We start from the raw sequence: 16,332 nt of genomic DNA, 5'->3' as shown, positions 1-16,332 counted from the left end.
TCAGCCTTGACTGGCAGGTAGGAAAACACATTATCTTTCCAAGACATCAGGGAAGTTGCTCCAGGAACCTTGAAGATAATTTTGCATTGTTTTTTCTCCCACAATCTCTCTTGATGATGCTCGACCTCACCCCCAATTGCTCTTTCTGCTCCATCACCCTCCAGTCTGCCCTACCCATGCAAGATTGGGAACCACATCTACCCAGTAATGACTCAGACCTCTCTGAACTCCATTCTGGTGATTTTCCGTTGAGCACTGTCTTTAAAAGTCCCCCTCCCTCTGGAAAAATTTATACAGAACAGGATAGTCCAGATATTTTTCCATTTGACTTTTGTACAAACTATTGTTATTGGGGAAATTCTGTTGCCATTTGTCACTTGATAATCTAATCTGCATTTGAGCCTAAAGCTGACTCTTGGTTTGTGTAAATCAGCAAATGGCTCACTACCCTTCACACAGAACCTCCTGTGTCCGAATCCAGTTGGTCGATCTCTTGTAAAAATGACACACCTTGAATGCAAGGTGGGTGGAGCCAGAAGGGTCGTCTCTCAGGGCACGTGGACTTGGTGTCAGAGGTTATGCTGTTGTTTCGATAAAAACTGAATGTGAAGGTCAACTGCTGGTCTAAAAACAGAGTATTCTGAGCTGGCCATGCAAACGTGGAAAGTCAGATCTGTGGGATTTGTACAGCAGTACTGTTTCTATAACTGGGCTCTGCTATTCTGACAGTCCCCTACAGCCCCTACTGCCTCTGTAATCTTTGTAAAATGACCATGTGCAAACATCAAAATTTTGATTGAAGAAGAAAAATCTTATCAATGGAATCTTTCTGAGAAACACTCTAGTAATTGGATTCTTACTACACTCTGAAACGGTAATCTCTCATCAAGGGAATTTTACAAGGAAGTAATTTAGAAGGCACACATACACAGTCTCTCTCTCACACACACACGTACTCTAAGCGTGTGCTAATGTGTACAGAGATGCAAGATTTCATAGTGGCAGGTTGGTGCCTCCTTAAACGTCATGCCCTCAACCCTTCACTTGTCTCCTGGCAGTCCCCACCAGTGTTTGTGTGAATATGTGTATTTACAGTTCCACATACATGCTACACAACTGGAAAGGCCCAACAATAGCAAGCAGTGAGGTGTAGTCATTAAAAATAAAGAGGACATGAACACAGAGAAAAGTATATTTCAAGTAATGCCAAGGTGAACATAGAAAACAAAATCATTCGGTTATGATGTGATGATAAGTATGAAAAACAACATACCACATTTGGAAAAAGTTAAGAAGCCAAAGGCAACGAGGAAAAGTACTTGTCAGATTATTTCCTTAATACACTATGCAATTAAAAGGCAACCTCCTTTTGACTATCCAACACCCTTAGGATAAAACTTAAACTATCTCTTGCTCTCACTCTCACTCTCACTTTCTCTTTAAAGATTTTATTTAATTATTTGAGAGGTAGAGTTACAGACAGAGGGAATGATAAAGAAGAGAGAGAGAGAGAGAGAGATCTTCCATTCACTCCCCAAATGGCTGCAATGGCTGGATCTGGGCTGATCCAAAGCCAGAAGCCAGGAGTTTCTTCCCAGTCTCCCCCATGGGTACAGGGTCTTAAGCACTTAGGCCATCTGCTGCTGCTTTCCTAGGCCATAGCAGAGAGCAGGATCAGAAGAGAAGCAGCCAGGACACGAACCGGTGCCCAGATGGAATGCCAGTGCCGCAGGTGGAGCCTTAGCCTACTACACCACAGCACCGGCCTCAAAACTTAAACTCTTTACCCCAGGCTTTTTTTCAAAAGCCCTGAAAAATCTGTTCTGAAAATACCAAAAACCACTGAGTTGTATACAGTTGTCCCTCTGTAACTGCATGGTTGTGCCTCTGCAGATTCAACCAACAATGAAGCAATAATGTTATTTAAAAAAAAAATGTGTATTTAAAATATAGACTTTTTTCTTATCATTATCTCCTGAACAATACGATATAGCAACTGCTTGCATTTGCAGTGAGTGAAGTGTTGTAAGTAATCTAGTGTCAATTGAAAATATACGGGCGGATGCGAGCAGGTTCTGTGAGAATCCCACGCCATGGTACAGAGACAACTTGAGCATCTGCACATTTGTGTGCCCTTGCAGAATCCAGGAACCAGTCCCCATCCGAGCACCAAGGGGTGATGGGATGACCGTGCTCTAAGAGGGTGACTCGTGCCTCAACATGCCACATGCTGGCCGATGATGTTGGACATCAAGCTGCAGGTCCAACACAGGTTGGTGGAGGTGAGGCTGGCAGTAGGTTCTGCTCTACTTGATCACCCAGGACGCAGGCTGTGGGGGTACCAGCATGTTGTCTAAATGCTACCCCAACCCAGGTCTTCAGGTTTGCCCCAGGAGAGAAAAAGAGCACTGTTTCAAGTGGGCAATCCATTGCTCAGGCCTTGAAGTGGTACTCGTCAGCACTTCCGCCTGCCATCTGTTGGCCAGTCCTGGTGGTCGGAGTCCATGTGCAGTGGGATGGGGACTTGAATGGGATTCCACAGGCATGAGACATCTCATCCACAATGACCCGCAACTACAGAGCCGTGGTGATGTTTCAGGCACCGTATTAAGGCACTGAAGGTGCTGCTATGGCCATTAGCACCCAGACACTTAACCACTGTCAGTGGCTTTCAGATTTCTGGGCTGTGACTCACAGCAAGAGCTAGGCTACCCTACAACACGATATACGTAAGAGTTAGAAAATAATTCTCATCCTTATTATGTGTTGTGCACTCTTGCATTTCATTTTTTTTTTTAAAGGGCTGAGTTGTACTTCTTCACTCACCATCCCATGGCAAATGATTTCATTTACTTATATGATTCTGGTGGGACCTTGTCTTCCATTCACTCTGTGGCCTTGCCGCCACCCTTCACCCAGGTGTCAGGAAAACTACAGCCCTCAAACAAGGCACAAGACGTTAGCACCGGAGACAACGGCAGGGCAAGCTTTTTTATCGTGTCTTTCTTCCCACCTCTGCCCATCCCATTCGAATTTTTGGAGTGAGAAAGCTGTGATTGGCCCTTCAGAAGAAGGAAGCAAGACATGGGGGTGAGGCAGGCGAGAGAGAGAGAGAGAGAGAGGGAGAGAGGGGGAGAGGGAGAGAGAGAGCGAGCCAAAGCAGAAGACACAGGCTCCTGCAGGCTGAGATGTGTCTTACAGATACAGGGAACTGGTCTCTGGGAAGCTTGCTCCAGTATGTCAATATTTATTCCTCTTTATTGGTGCAGTGACATAGAACTGGCAAACACCATTGAGGACACTGCCAATATTAACTTTTCTAATAGAGGCCAGAGAACAGCGCAAAGAAGAGAGGATGTGACCTTGAGCATGGCTCTTAGTAAATGCCTGTGAGTAGTAAGATCTGCTCTTTCCCAGTGTCTCCCAGCAACAGAGCTTTTTCACATGTTACAGTCTTGGACCTACTCACAGAGACTACTCGCTACGTCCCTTCTTCTAGTCTGTAGTTTGAAGAAACTCAGATTTGGTGTTATTAATGTGCCCAACACCAAGAAGTCACTCGGTGGCCTTTCTTTCAAATTTTCAAATTTTTGTTCATCATGAATTTTTTTGCATTAAGATTTAAAAAAAAAAATGCGTTACACTATTGTTTATCTTGATGCTTGAGATGTTCGGTGACTTCTCCACCCTTAAATTTACCGTGAGGTGAATGTCCGAGTTACTTCCTGCTGCCCAAGATCACCAAAATGAAAAGTAATCCACCCTGCCTACCTCGTGACCGTCCTGCTGGTAGCAGTGTCCCCAAGAGCGCGTCTGCACCACTCCCAGATCCCGCGCCAGTAATTGCCTCCCCCTTTTGCTTTCAGCCAAGCAAGCCTGGGCGAGAAAGCAGGTGAGGGAGGGAGGCTTGCAACCTTGTTGACCTTGAGGCCACTCTCACCTGCTTGGAGATGCCCAAGGCATTGAGCAAGTCTTTATCACTGGGAACCAGTAACTGCTCCCACAGCCAGTTGTGGGGTACACTGAGGTCTCCTGGCTCTGTGGCTGAAAGCCTCTGGCTTCCTTGTTCCCGAGGGCGGGGACTGAGGGTACCTGGGGTGGGAGGAGAGACTTGAGCAGCAAGGCAGGGGAAGGGGCTTTGTAGGTGGATCAGTGAGTGCCTGGTGCTCTTAGAATGAGGGACCCCCCCATATGTGGGGTTCTGGTGTTTTGGTGGGAGCAGGGGTGCTGGAGGTCAGCGAGCCGTGTGCGAATCCAGACTGCTATCAACTACAGAACTGTCAGCGCGTGTGCTGGGGTTCCCGGAGGGCTCCGGAGCGGCTGCTTGTTCCCCCTCAGCATGCACTTGGAGGAGATGGCCGACATCTTCCTGGCTACCATCTCCTGTGTTCCTCCACAGTGCCAGATCCATAGGTTGAAGGGAACATTCTAGTTCATCTTCAGAGCACCTTTTGGAAACCACAAGAGCCATGGGTACCTTTGAGATGATGAACATTTGCTGAGCAAATCTGGTAGCAAACAGTCTGTGCACAGGTGAATCACGTGGTATTAGCAAAGGTAGCGCCTTTCTAAAAAAGATTTATTTGTTTGAAAGAGTTAGAGAGAGAGATTCCATCTACTAGGTCACTCCTCTGATGATTGCAAAGGCTGGAAGAGGGCCAGGCCAGAAGCTTCATCTGGGTCTCCCACATGTGTGTCAGGGGCCCAAGCACTTGGGCCATCTTCTGCTGCTTTCCCAGACCCATTAGCATGGAACTGGATCAGAAGTGAGGCAGCTGGGACACAAACCGGTGCCCATGTGGGATGCTGGTGTCACAGGTGGTGGCTTTACCCTGTACTTCACAATGCTGTCCCTAACGAGGTGGCACGTTTATGGAAGAGGTACACCCATTCCTTTATTCAACAAGTATTCAACGAATACTTAATGACACCAGGAACTGATTTAGGGCTTAGTATCACAGAGAAGACCAGGAACAATTCTTTGACCATGTGAAAATAATAAACTGACTTAAAAATTAACAAAGGCAATAGCAGACCAAATATTGATCAGTGGTATGAAGAAAAGCAGAGGAGGTGGTTAGAGTGAGAAAGCTGAAGGTAGGGCTGGCTGTTTTGAGCCGAGACCTGGGTGGAGTGGGAGGATGTCCCTGACCAGATATAGGGTGCTTTCCAGGGTAAGAGGAAAGCCCTGTAAACACCTTCAGGTGGGCTGAGTTGGTCTGTGTTGATGGTGAGGGACGGGGAGAGAGCCCCTGTGGGCGAAGCAGACAGAGTGAGCTGCAAGTTGGCAGGCATGGGTCAGATTATGTGGAACCTTGAGGAGCCATCTCAGAAGGCTGGGTTTTATTCTGAATGGGATGGGAGCCACAGGGAGGGTTTTACAGAGAGCGTGACATCTGTGTGATGATCTGCCACACGCCAGAGTGGTCTCAGGTTCCGCTGGGTTCAGGGGTGTAAGAAGGAAGCAGGGTGACCACTGGTGGCTATTGCGGCACTTGGTCCAGGGTGCCGGTGCAGGTTGGGTTCCCTGGGAAGCCGATCTCAAGTGGAGCAGACACCATGTCTGTTCCAGGGGAGCCTTAGGATTAACATCTGCAAAAGGAAGGGGCTGGAGCAGCGATGGGGAGGAGAAGTCAGGCCATGGCGCAGGCCCAACCTCAGCCTTGGCCGGTCTACAGGGAGTTCTGGTGTCACAGTGGTCCTCTAAGATGTCTCTGGTTGCACCAAGATAAACAGGTATTAGACCATGAATGCCAAAATGACCAGGCATTGGGTGCAGGCCATCCCCAGAAAGGCTGTGACACTGGACAAGGTGGTTCCCTGCAGCTTAGGCCGTGTTGGAGGGTCTGGCGTGGAAGGGTCTGAAGGTGGTGAGCCAGCAGGACTCCCAGGAGCCAGATGACAAGGCCTCCACTGAGGGATGCATTGCAGCCATAGTGCTGAAGGTGGGTACAGGGCCACAGCTGGTGCTTATCCTCTCCCACTTTCCAGTCTGCCTTCCCCTCATGCCGAGCCATGACTGTAGCTGCCCTGGGGGGATTGCCTGGTCATGTGATGTACACCTTGGTCGTCATCTTCTCATTCTGTGAGTGGCTGCCTCTATCCACTCGAAGCCCCCCACCCAGCCCCACTGGTCTGTCTGCCAGGCTGGTGACTCCTTTGTCTTGCTTCTTGATCCTTTGGCACAGGGAGCCCCAGAGATCTGGGGAGGAGTCAGAGCTTATAATCCCATGGGACTCTAGCTGTGTCAGCTGGCACAGTTTCCCTTTGGAGACACAGACTCTGAACCTGCAGGGTGCTGAGTTGCAGAAGTGGAAAGCACAGGTTTCCCAAGGGCATCACTGAGAGTCGTGATAATTCCACGCCCTGGTTCCTGGTCCCATGTAATCTGTTGGAGACTCAGCGCTCCATAAAGGTCTTTGATTAAGTGTGTATCTTTCATCTCAATGGTGCCCTATCTTTGTAAACGCTGCCTCTAACATGCTGTTTCTTGCTCCTGGGTAGCATGGTGCATGGTACAATCAGTGGACTTCGTGTGCTCATCTCACACCTCCTTTGTTGTAAAGTGAGTCCCCTGGTCTGACTTCTGTGATGTGGGGTCCAGGATGAGCGAGCCAGACATGCAGAAAGGCCTCTTCTGGGAGTGCTGGCTGCGGCCCCATGAGCAGGAGAAGTAAGTCTATATAGTCTATATGTAAAAGATGTGTATTTCTATCTCAATAATCCGTGTCTTGCTCAGTAACTTATTAAGCCGATCATTTGCACGTTAAGGTGTATAATTTGATACTTTATTTATGGGTTGGCCTATCCACTGAGGGAATGGTATCTCATGAGGTCTTGGTGTTCTCTTGCTGACAGATTGGACATGGGCTGATGGAAGTACAAGCATGCATTTTAATGATGGGGGTACACTCTGAGGAATGTGTTGTTAGCAATTTCATCATTGTGCGAACATCATAGAATGCAGTTACACACATCTAGATAGGTCAGTCCCTTGATGTGGCCTCTTGTGGCAATCAAGAGACACAGTGAATATGAGCTGTATGAGTCTGCTCGTTAGAGTAAACTTTCTTTTATGAGTAGGAGTACATTCTAAAGTAATGATAAGAAGTACACTACAGTAAATGTCTACGCCAGCAGCAGTCATTGGCTGTCATCATTGAGGACTACGTGCTGGACATAATTGTGCATACTTTCACATGACTGGCAGTGCAGTAGGTTTGCTCACACCAGCATCACCATGCACACTCAAGTCATGCATTAGGTAGTGATGTTATGATAGCTACCGTGTCACCAAGTGGTAGGTATTTTTCAGCTCCATCACAACCCTCCAGGAGCATTGTTGATTGTGTGGTCTGACATTGACTGAAACATCGTGTGACACATGACCGCAGTGATTTCTGTCCATGCAGTTGGGCCTGTGCATAGCTTCTGTTACAGCTGTGATGGCTGCTTGACCCCTGTGCTCATCACAGCTCTAGGGTGGGTGCTGACTGGGCCATTTTGTCTGCTTGGTTGTATATTAGGTCTTCCATGACCTCTCTTGGGCTTTGACGTGTGATATGAAGACTCTTGCGTGTTGCACTCCATCCTATATGCCTACTCAGGTGTCCTTCTCCAGACTTCTGGATCTCTGACACTCTGATCATTCTTCTTCCAAGCCCTGCCACTTGGCCAAGGCGCTCATCACTGCCTATGAGTTGATGACGCAGAGCACACTGGGAAGATTTTCCCTTAGCATTGTCTTCCAAGGCCATTCCTCAGTGGGCTGTGCTGTAGCTGTTGCCCACCTTGACTTGCCCCCGCATACTGAATTAACACACCCACAGACTAAGCTCAGGGGTTCCCTCCTGTAATTCTGAATCATAAGTGGTCCCTTGTGCAATCTTAGGGGTGAACTGATACAGTGGAGCTGACATCACCATGGTGAGTGACGGGGGTTTGGGTCACCTGCTCACACAGTGTACGTGCACCTGCCAGCTTTGCTTGTGTTTGACCTCGGCTTTATTCACGCTGTGGATGGATTGTCACTGGGCCCACTCAGCTCTGTGACTTGGGGTGTCTGATAGGAGCCAGGTGTGTGGGTGACCAGACTATGCCTTTCTAAAATGTGAACAATTGCTGAGCTGAAAACAAAATACAGCAGGGACAGGAGAGCTCTTGCTTTCTCTCTCTTGCTCTCGCTCTCGCTCTCGCTCTCGTTCTTGCTCTCCCTCCCCCTCTCCCTCGCTATCTCTCTCATTCTCACTCTCTCGCTCTCTCTGCCTAAAAGTAGGACATAGATTTTCAAAGACAAAAGGTATTCTGCTCTGCACCCCAACTAGGGAGAATAACGTTAACTACGGACCTTCCCAAACCTAGAGGTGATACCGCAGGCATTTATATTACCAAGCTTTACTAACTAGCTTTTAAGTCTGCCATTTCTTTACCTCCCACTGAGATTCAAGATCCTTTTCCTTTATCTTGTCACCTCTCAAAACTTTGTGGTATTTGTTGCAGATGTAACAGAAGCCGGAGAACCCTTTCGCTCTGGTTTCTCCCTGGAGATGTGATAACCACAGTGAAAGAGTTAAGACAGGATAATGCCTGGGGCCGGAGGAGGGACTGTTCAGCCTCAGAGGAGGCCCCGCGTTTCATTATAAATTTTGAGTGCTTTGCGAAAATGTTGAATGAAGTCTTGTTCACTGTTGTCGGAGTCATCAGTTTCATGAGAATCGGGGCTCTGAATCACCATTTTCCAAGGACTTTTTGTCAAGAAGTGAGAGAGACTTCCAAGAAACAACCTGACTGTGCAGAGGCCATCGGGAAGCCAACAATGGACCTTGAGGCACTTTCTCTTCTGTTGGGAGAAGAGGAAAGTTGTGGTCAAGATACTCTGGCAAACTTGAAGTGTTAGGACAGTTTTTTAATTTTTAATTTCTTTAAAGATTTATTTATTTGAAAGGCAGGGTTCCAGAGTGGCAGAGGAAGAGAGGAGAGAGGAGAAAGAGAGAAAGAGAAAGAGAAAGAGAGAGAGAGAGAGAGAGAGAGAGAGAGAGTCGGTCTTCTATCTGCTGGTTCACTCCCCAGATGGCTGCAATGGCCAGAGCTTGACCAATCCGAAGCCAGGAGCCAGGAGCTTCTTCCAGGCTTGCCATGTGGGTGCAGGGGCCCAAGGACTTGGACCATCTTCCACTGCTTTCCCAGGCCATAGCAGAGAGCTGGATCAGAAACAGCATCTAGAACTTGAACTGGCACCCTTATGGGATGCTGGCAATGCATGCGGCGGCTTTATAGTATGTCACCGTGCCAGCCCCTAATTTTATTTTTAAAAATTTTAGTTCAATGCAAGAAAAATCCGTGACAGGAACAATTTGGGCACATGGTTTGATGTGTGTTCTTCCAGGGAAGAGTTCAGAGCTTTCTTTCAGAACCTCATATGGGGTTCTGAACCCAAATAGGTTAAAATGACCAGAGAGCACCTCCCATAAAATGTCCTATGCTCTAAGCCTGTGGACTACAACATACACATACACGTATATGCTTAAGTAACCTCTTTTTCAAAAAGTTGAGAAGTAAGACTGTCAGTGAATCTCTAATTTTCTTGGGGGTAAATACTTTGTGACTCTATGTGATTTTTTTTTCCTGATAGTGCAGGAAAATCCTTAGTAGGTTTTGTAAGAAGCAAAATTATAGTTGAGAAAGTGGTTCAATGCAAACCAAGCAAAGAGAATTAAGTTTTCTAAGAGCTCATTTCTTGGTAAACCTACAGGCCATAACAGATTGCTCCTGCCTTTCTTTGTCCCTCCTTGTCCATGGCTTAGAATGCGGTTATAATGGCTGAAGTTCAAGCAGCCAGCTGGGATCATGAGACAACATGGATAAAGCAGCGCAATAAGAAGAGCTGGTTTTGTTTTAAAGATTTACTTATTTATTCGAAAGGCAGAGTGATGGAGACAAAGAGAGGGAGAGACAGAGAGAGAAAGAGATCTTCATCCTCTGGGTCACTCCTCAGATGGCTGCTACAAGCTGGGACCGGTGCAGCCTGAAGACAGGAGCCAGGAACTCGATCCAAGTCTCCTTGGTGGGTGGCAGTGGTCCAGGCACTTGCGCTGTCTTCCGCTACTTTCCCCGGGCCTGTCAGTGGAGAGCTGGATAAGAAGCGGAGCAGCCGGGACTCACATCAGCGCTCTGATATAGGATGCCAGCATCGCAAGTGGCAGCTTAACCCACGGCCCCTCGGCACTGGCACCAGGGCTAAGATTATAGAAATGGTGCAGCTGTCCTATCAGACTTGGAGACTTGGACTGAATTCTCTCGATCTTCTTTGTCATGGTTGGGGGAAAAAAGGTTTCCTCAAGAACAGAATTTCTTATTTTATGCAGGGGGAATAGATTCTAGAGAAGTGTAACGAACACGTCCCACCAGAAGGAGTTAGGTGGAAGGGAGTGGCTGTGAGGCGACAGGTAGTGAGGCTGTCTGATGCCAAGGGCTCCATGGAGAACCCCATGAGCATGGACATTCCCAGGACAGGAGGAGGAGCAGTCACAAGGGTCGGCTTGGATCAGGACTGGTCTCCTCACAAGAGCATCACATGCCTGTCGTTGTTCAGACCTAAATGCACACCATCCTCACTACCCTCCAGGCAGGGTCTGGGCAAAGATGTTCTAAAAGGAGACGAGGGTGGGGAATCGTCTCCCTGGGCAGGGTTTCCTTAGTCCTCTCGATTTCCTGGGAGGTGGGCCTTGTGGCTGTCTCACAGGCTGCACCACTTGCCCAAGACCATATAGAGTTACTAAAGGGACCAAGCTAGGATTGAATAGCTAGAAAGCCTCTTTGCTTTTCACATTCTGTCTATACCAAGGGAAGAATGATCTCCCAAAGGCTTGAACCAGATTGGGGAATAAGACAACACTAATATATCTAAAGCTTTGTCAGCAGGAGGAGTTATACGATCTCTAAGTCAGAAAGGACCACGGTGAGGGGACTGTGAATATCTGATGAGTCTAGAATTTCTGGCCTATGTGTAAGTGTCCAGAACAAACAAGATCAGGTAACCTGAGCACACAGTTCTAAAGCCCACATCCTCTCAACATCAGACACTGCAGTAGCTAATACTCTTCTATCACTAGAGCTACAATGGGCAGTCATGTCCACTGTCTTCCTCAGTCTTCACCAGACCCCTCTGAGTTAGGTTTTATTTTGCTCACTTTGCAAATGCAAAAAGCTGAAAACCGTCGCTTCTTGCGACCAGAAAGCAGCGGAGCTGGCGTCCAGACGCGGGTCTCCTGACAGCAGTGCCAGGCTTGGCCCTGCTGGGGCGCAGTCCCGCTGAATCTGGAACGCATTCCTCCTCACCCACAGGAAGCTTGTTATTTGAGTCATGACTTCCAGACAGAACAAAGCTGGCTGCCTGATGACAGATCAGCGAGTTCCTGAACTTAGACCTTGACTATCCGAATCGACACAGCGAGGCCAACATTGTCATCTCTGAGAACCCCTTCGGGTCTGGCTGTGGATGGCAGCTCCAGAGCACAGAAGTGCAGGGAACCAGAACTTGGGCATCCATCCCTCACTGGTGGTGGCCTTGACATTAAGGGGGAGAATCAGGATCTTCCTCCACACGCGCTCTGCTGCTCTTACGAGAGACACACCAGACAGTCATTAGATTTGCAAGTCTTAGATGCTTGAATCATTTTACATATTCTTTCCCTCTCCCCCCACACTTTGTTCTCTTCACACATTTCCTGTATTGAAGCTGCTTGCTGATTGCACTTGGTGGCCCTGGTCCAGCAAGAGTGAACTTCCACTGATAACAAAGGCAGCGAGGTGGGGAAGGGCAAAGGGCTGGGGTCCTGAAGACTTCGTGTGGATTTTAGCTTTGCTCTTACTGGCTAAGATTAATATAAATCTGTAGTGTTAAGCATTTTAAATAAGAATGGCAATGTTGTGTTGTTTCATCTAATAGTGATTTGGCAAGCAATCATATGACATGTGCTATCTTGTGTACTTCTCACAAGGCCATTGTGAAATCGGTTTCTTTTAAAAAAAAGATTTATTTATTTATTTGAAAATTAGAGTTACACAGAGAGAGCAAAGGAGAGGCAGAGAAAGAGCGAGGTCTTCCATCCGCTGGTTCACTCCCCAGTTGACCGCAACAGCCGGAGCTTCGGCGATCCAAAGCCAGGAGCCAAGAGCTTCTTCCGGGTCTCCCACACGGGTGCAGGAGCCCAAGGACTTGAGCCATGTTCTACTGCTTACCCAGGCCATAGCAGAGAGCTAGATCAGAAGTGGAGCAGCCGGATCTCAAACCGGCACCCACATGGGATGCCGGCACTGAAGGCGGCAGCTTTTACCCGATATGCCATAGCCCCAGCCCCAGTGAAATGGGTTTCTTATTACCTGTTTTATTGAGGAACGAATATAGGCTCAGAGAATTTGCTAGTGTATGAGCAACCTAAGATCCTAACCAAGTTTGCCTGACCCCATAGCCTGCACTCTTAAGGCCTCAACTTCCCATTTATGACATAAATAAGTCACTTAATCATACATCTTCTCTTCTGTTTATCCTATGGAAGAAGAAACTCGGACTTTGCTTTTTTCACAGAAAACTTAAAAATGGGCTAATTCATGACAATTAATGGAATAATATTAAAGAAAGACAAACTGACAGCTAAAAGAATACAATTAAAGAGCAAAATCTGGATAAGTGCAACAATGGTAGAGTATTACCATAAGGTAGTAATGGTTAATATAAATGTGTAATGCCTTTGGCACTTAACTCCACTAAGTTCCCTTTTGTCTCTTAGTAAAAAGAAGCGTTGATCAGCTACTCCAAGATGTAAATTTCTTTAGCCTCTACAGACAAGTGATGGATTTCTTTCTAGATTGTTACTTAGCGCCTTGCTTCATCCAGTTGCAAGCTTCATGTACATTAAGGAAGTGGGGCTGAGGACAAAGCTTCTCCTCCACCCCCTATCTTGGAGGAAGGACTTGTAGAAAACAATGGGTGTAACATGTGATGGGGTCCCTCGACCTCAGTGGGAGAGGGTCCCTGAGATCCAAGGTGTAGGCTGGTCCCAAGGCTATTGCCTTGTCCAATCTATGGATCCTTTTACTTTTGGGTTGTTGGCAAGTCAAAGGGTAATTCTCTTTTCCCAGACCTGTGTCTGCCATAGTAGAGACAAATCACAATGAAAATAAATATAATATATAAAATATAATATATAAAAATATAATATGTAATATATATCTCCTCCCCTCATTATACCCCCTTCCTGGGCTGCATGGCCCATGTGGTATTCACACTAGCACAGGCATATGGTACACTTAAAGTTGAGGCGAGCCAGGGGCTGTAGCTGTCATAAGCTCTAGGGTTAAGAGCCCAGGAAGGCAGAGAGGGGTTCCTGGAAGAAGATGGCCGGTGTGGGAGGGCTCTTCCTTGTCTGATACGCCTTCCCAATCTCTGTTAGTTTTCTGGAAGGAAGGGGAAGAGGGCTATCCTGGGAATCTGCTCTCCTTCCTTGGATTAATTCAGAACCAGGGCCAGTGCCTATAGATGGGGGGAGGGGTAGTTATGCTTTATTAAGTGAAAAAAGGAATAATACTTAAAAGTGTCTATTTTTAAAATAAGCTTCTGTTTGTCTCCTGTCTGGAAACTAGAAGCAAGGGAAGCACAGCTTTGGTAGGGAGTTGTTATGGAGTTCAGCTTCATGGGTGCTGTTCATTTTCCACCTTTCTTGTGTATCTCCTCTCCTTTGTAATGCAACAAGGAAGCTGCCACAGGGGTTAAAAATGTGATAGTAGCTTAGAAGTGTGCCAAGTGGCAGGCTTCCCTAAAATGAAATCAAACAGAACGAGTCAAGTCAACGTAGTTCAACCAGTGTGGACTGCACTACATACTAGCCACTCCGGCCTCAGAAGCTCACGACCTGTGTTACAGGATTAACCATATGCATTTTTTAGCTCAGGCTGTCCTAACAGAATCCCATAGACAGATGGCTTAAATGAGAGAAATTTGTTTCTCCCAGTTCTGGAGGCTGAAATTGTAAGATCGGAAGCCAGCCCGGTGAGGTTCTGATGAGGGCTCTCTCCCTGACTTGCAGATGGTCGCCTCCTCTCGTCCCATGAGAGCAGTAAGCTAATCATGATAGACTCACCCTCATCTAAGTCTAGTTGCCCCCCTGCTAAAATAATTACTTGGGAGGGCGTTCACTGACATAGCTCCAGGATCTTGAGTTCCTACATAACTCAGAGTAAACTGTGAAACAAAACTTAAGGTTAACCAATCAGAAATGACCAATCCATCTCTCACTAGGGACTTGCCACTTTAACCACACAGTTGCCTTGTCTTGCTCCAGCTAACGTCTTAGAGAAGTCCCCCTTTGTGCTCCCTTGGTGGAACTCTGAACTACTAGTGGTCTGGTGCTGCCTGATTCATGAATCACTGTTTGCTTACATAAGCTCTTTAAAGTGTGACTGTGCCTAATTTATCTTCTAACATCTCAAATACCCACACCGCTAAATACCATCACTTTGGGCCTTATGGCTTCAATGTATGCTCTTCGGGGGAAGACACAACTCGATCCACAGCGTGGTGACCTGGTAGGATAGGGGTGACAAGAACACAGAGGTTGGAAAAGCGTAGAGAGTTCCAAAGGACATCTAAGAAGACCCTGGGGAAAGAGGGGGCACAAGGGAAGTCTGAGGAGCTGACAAGGATTCTCTGCTTGGTCAAACTTTAGTCCTGCTTCTGAACCTTCTTCTACGCCCATCCGTGTGCCTCACATAAAACTCAGTTTTAACAAAGAGCCCTGCCGCCGTCAGTTTAGCAAAGACTGCTTCTTCTCTGTTTCTGGTCACTCTCAGTATCTAACCATCATCCACAAGCCCCCAGGTGATGTCTGATCCCCTGGCCTGTCTTCCACAAGAAGCCTGTTGGGGCAGTTTAGCCACAGTCACCCTTACCACTGTGGTTTCCTCTCAGTAATTTTCCATCCACTGATTCTCACCCAAGGCCTTGGCCCTAACTTCCCACTTGTGGGTACTGTATTTGTAGCTGAGCCCAGTCTCTCTCCAACACTGCGACATTATTGCACTGGCCTTTATACCTATTGTGATTGGCCTGGGTAAAGTCTACCTTTAACTAGTATCATCATTTTTTTTTCTTGAACAGAGTTTCAGCTTCATCTTGTGAATGTGAGCTCTTGTGGGAATTATCTCAGAAAATCAGAGTGTGAGCATTGCTGAGTTGTGATTAAAGCAGAATCAACAGTGCTGCCTTGTAGAAACAGCATTGGAATTTTCACTAAGTGAACGGCTGGTTCTGTTTATTTACCCAGCCCTGATTGATGGGAGCAGACAATCACCGATTACTGCAGCTGTCTTTCTCTTTGTTAGAACATCAGGGTTATTTCTTTGTTCAGTTCCCTACATGTTTTCTTAGTAGCTACCAATAATTTCTAAAATTCTTGCCTCGTTTAGCTATGCTGAGGGAATCCAAAAGGAAGGATATTTTTGGTCCCAACTCAGGCTGGAATTGTAAACGGTTCTCAGGGAAATCTAGGCCTGTGTGGTGATGGAGACTTTAAATCTTAGAATTCAAACAGGAAGGAAAATTCTGGGGGACGGAATTAGCCGTTTGGTCAGCTTCTCTTCCCTCGCCGGAGTCTCTGTCCATTTAGTCACTCACGCAATAAATGCATGTAAATGTATTTCTTTTTATTAATAACTTATATTGTCTATGTATTAGATAAACTCAAAGGAGTTTATAAAAATATTTATGTACAAACCATATTTCCTCCATGAAAAGTTGTGTGGCTCTGTTTTCTTTTAATGAGAATTCCACCAAGGATGGAAGTCATCGATATCACACAGCTGTCTACAAACACATAAATGATCTTTTCTCCTTAGCAAACTCCTTCAGGGAATGTATGCCCAGGAAAATAAATGTTGCAGATAACTTTATAGCTCACTCCAGGAGCTTCCTAAAAGACACATTAACTATTCAACAGGAAGCATCAAATGATATGTTACACTCCGAGTCTTTGAATCCTTGACTCGAAAATCCTTGCCTTGCTGAGTCTACTAATCCAGATTGGTAATGTCATGATGATTATTCAGTTGAAAGCAAGTGCTGACCCTCTCTCCCGCTGACATTGAGGTATATGCTTTAACTATACCTCAAAAATCTCAGTGAATTTCCTAATTGCTCTTTCCCCCTCTAAAGTTCTAGTAAGACACTCCCCACATCACAGGGGTGGTGTTCACTCTCAGCAGGATGAGCAGATTGTTTGGGGAGTTATCTGGGGGACACAGCATTCTACAGAAGTCTCTCTCTCTCTCTTAGGATTT

This window comes from Lepus europaeus, chromosome 1, assembly GCF_033115175.1.
Source record: "Lepus europaeus isolate LE1 chromosome 1, mLepTim1.pri, whole genome shotgun sequence".
NCBI classification, from domain to species: domain Eukaryota; kingdom Metazoa; phylum Chordata; class Mammalia; order Lagomorpha; family Leporidae; genus Lepus; species Lepus europaeus.
This window is presented reverse-complemented; position numbering follows the sequence as displayed.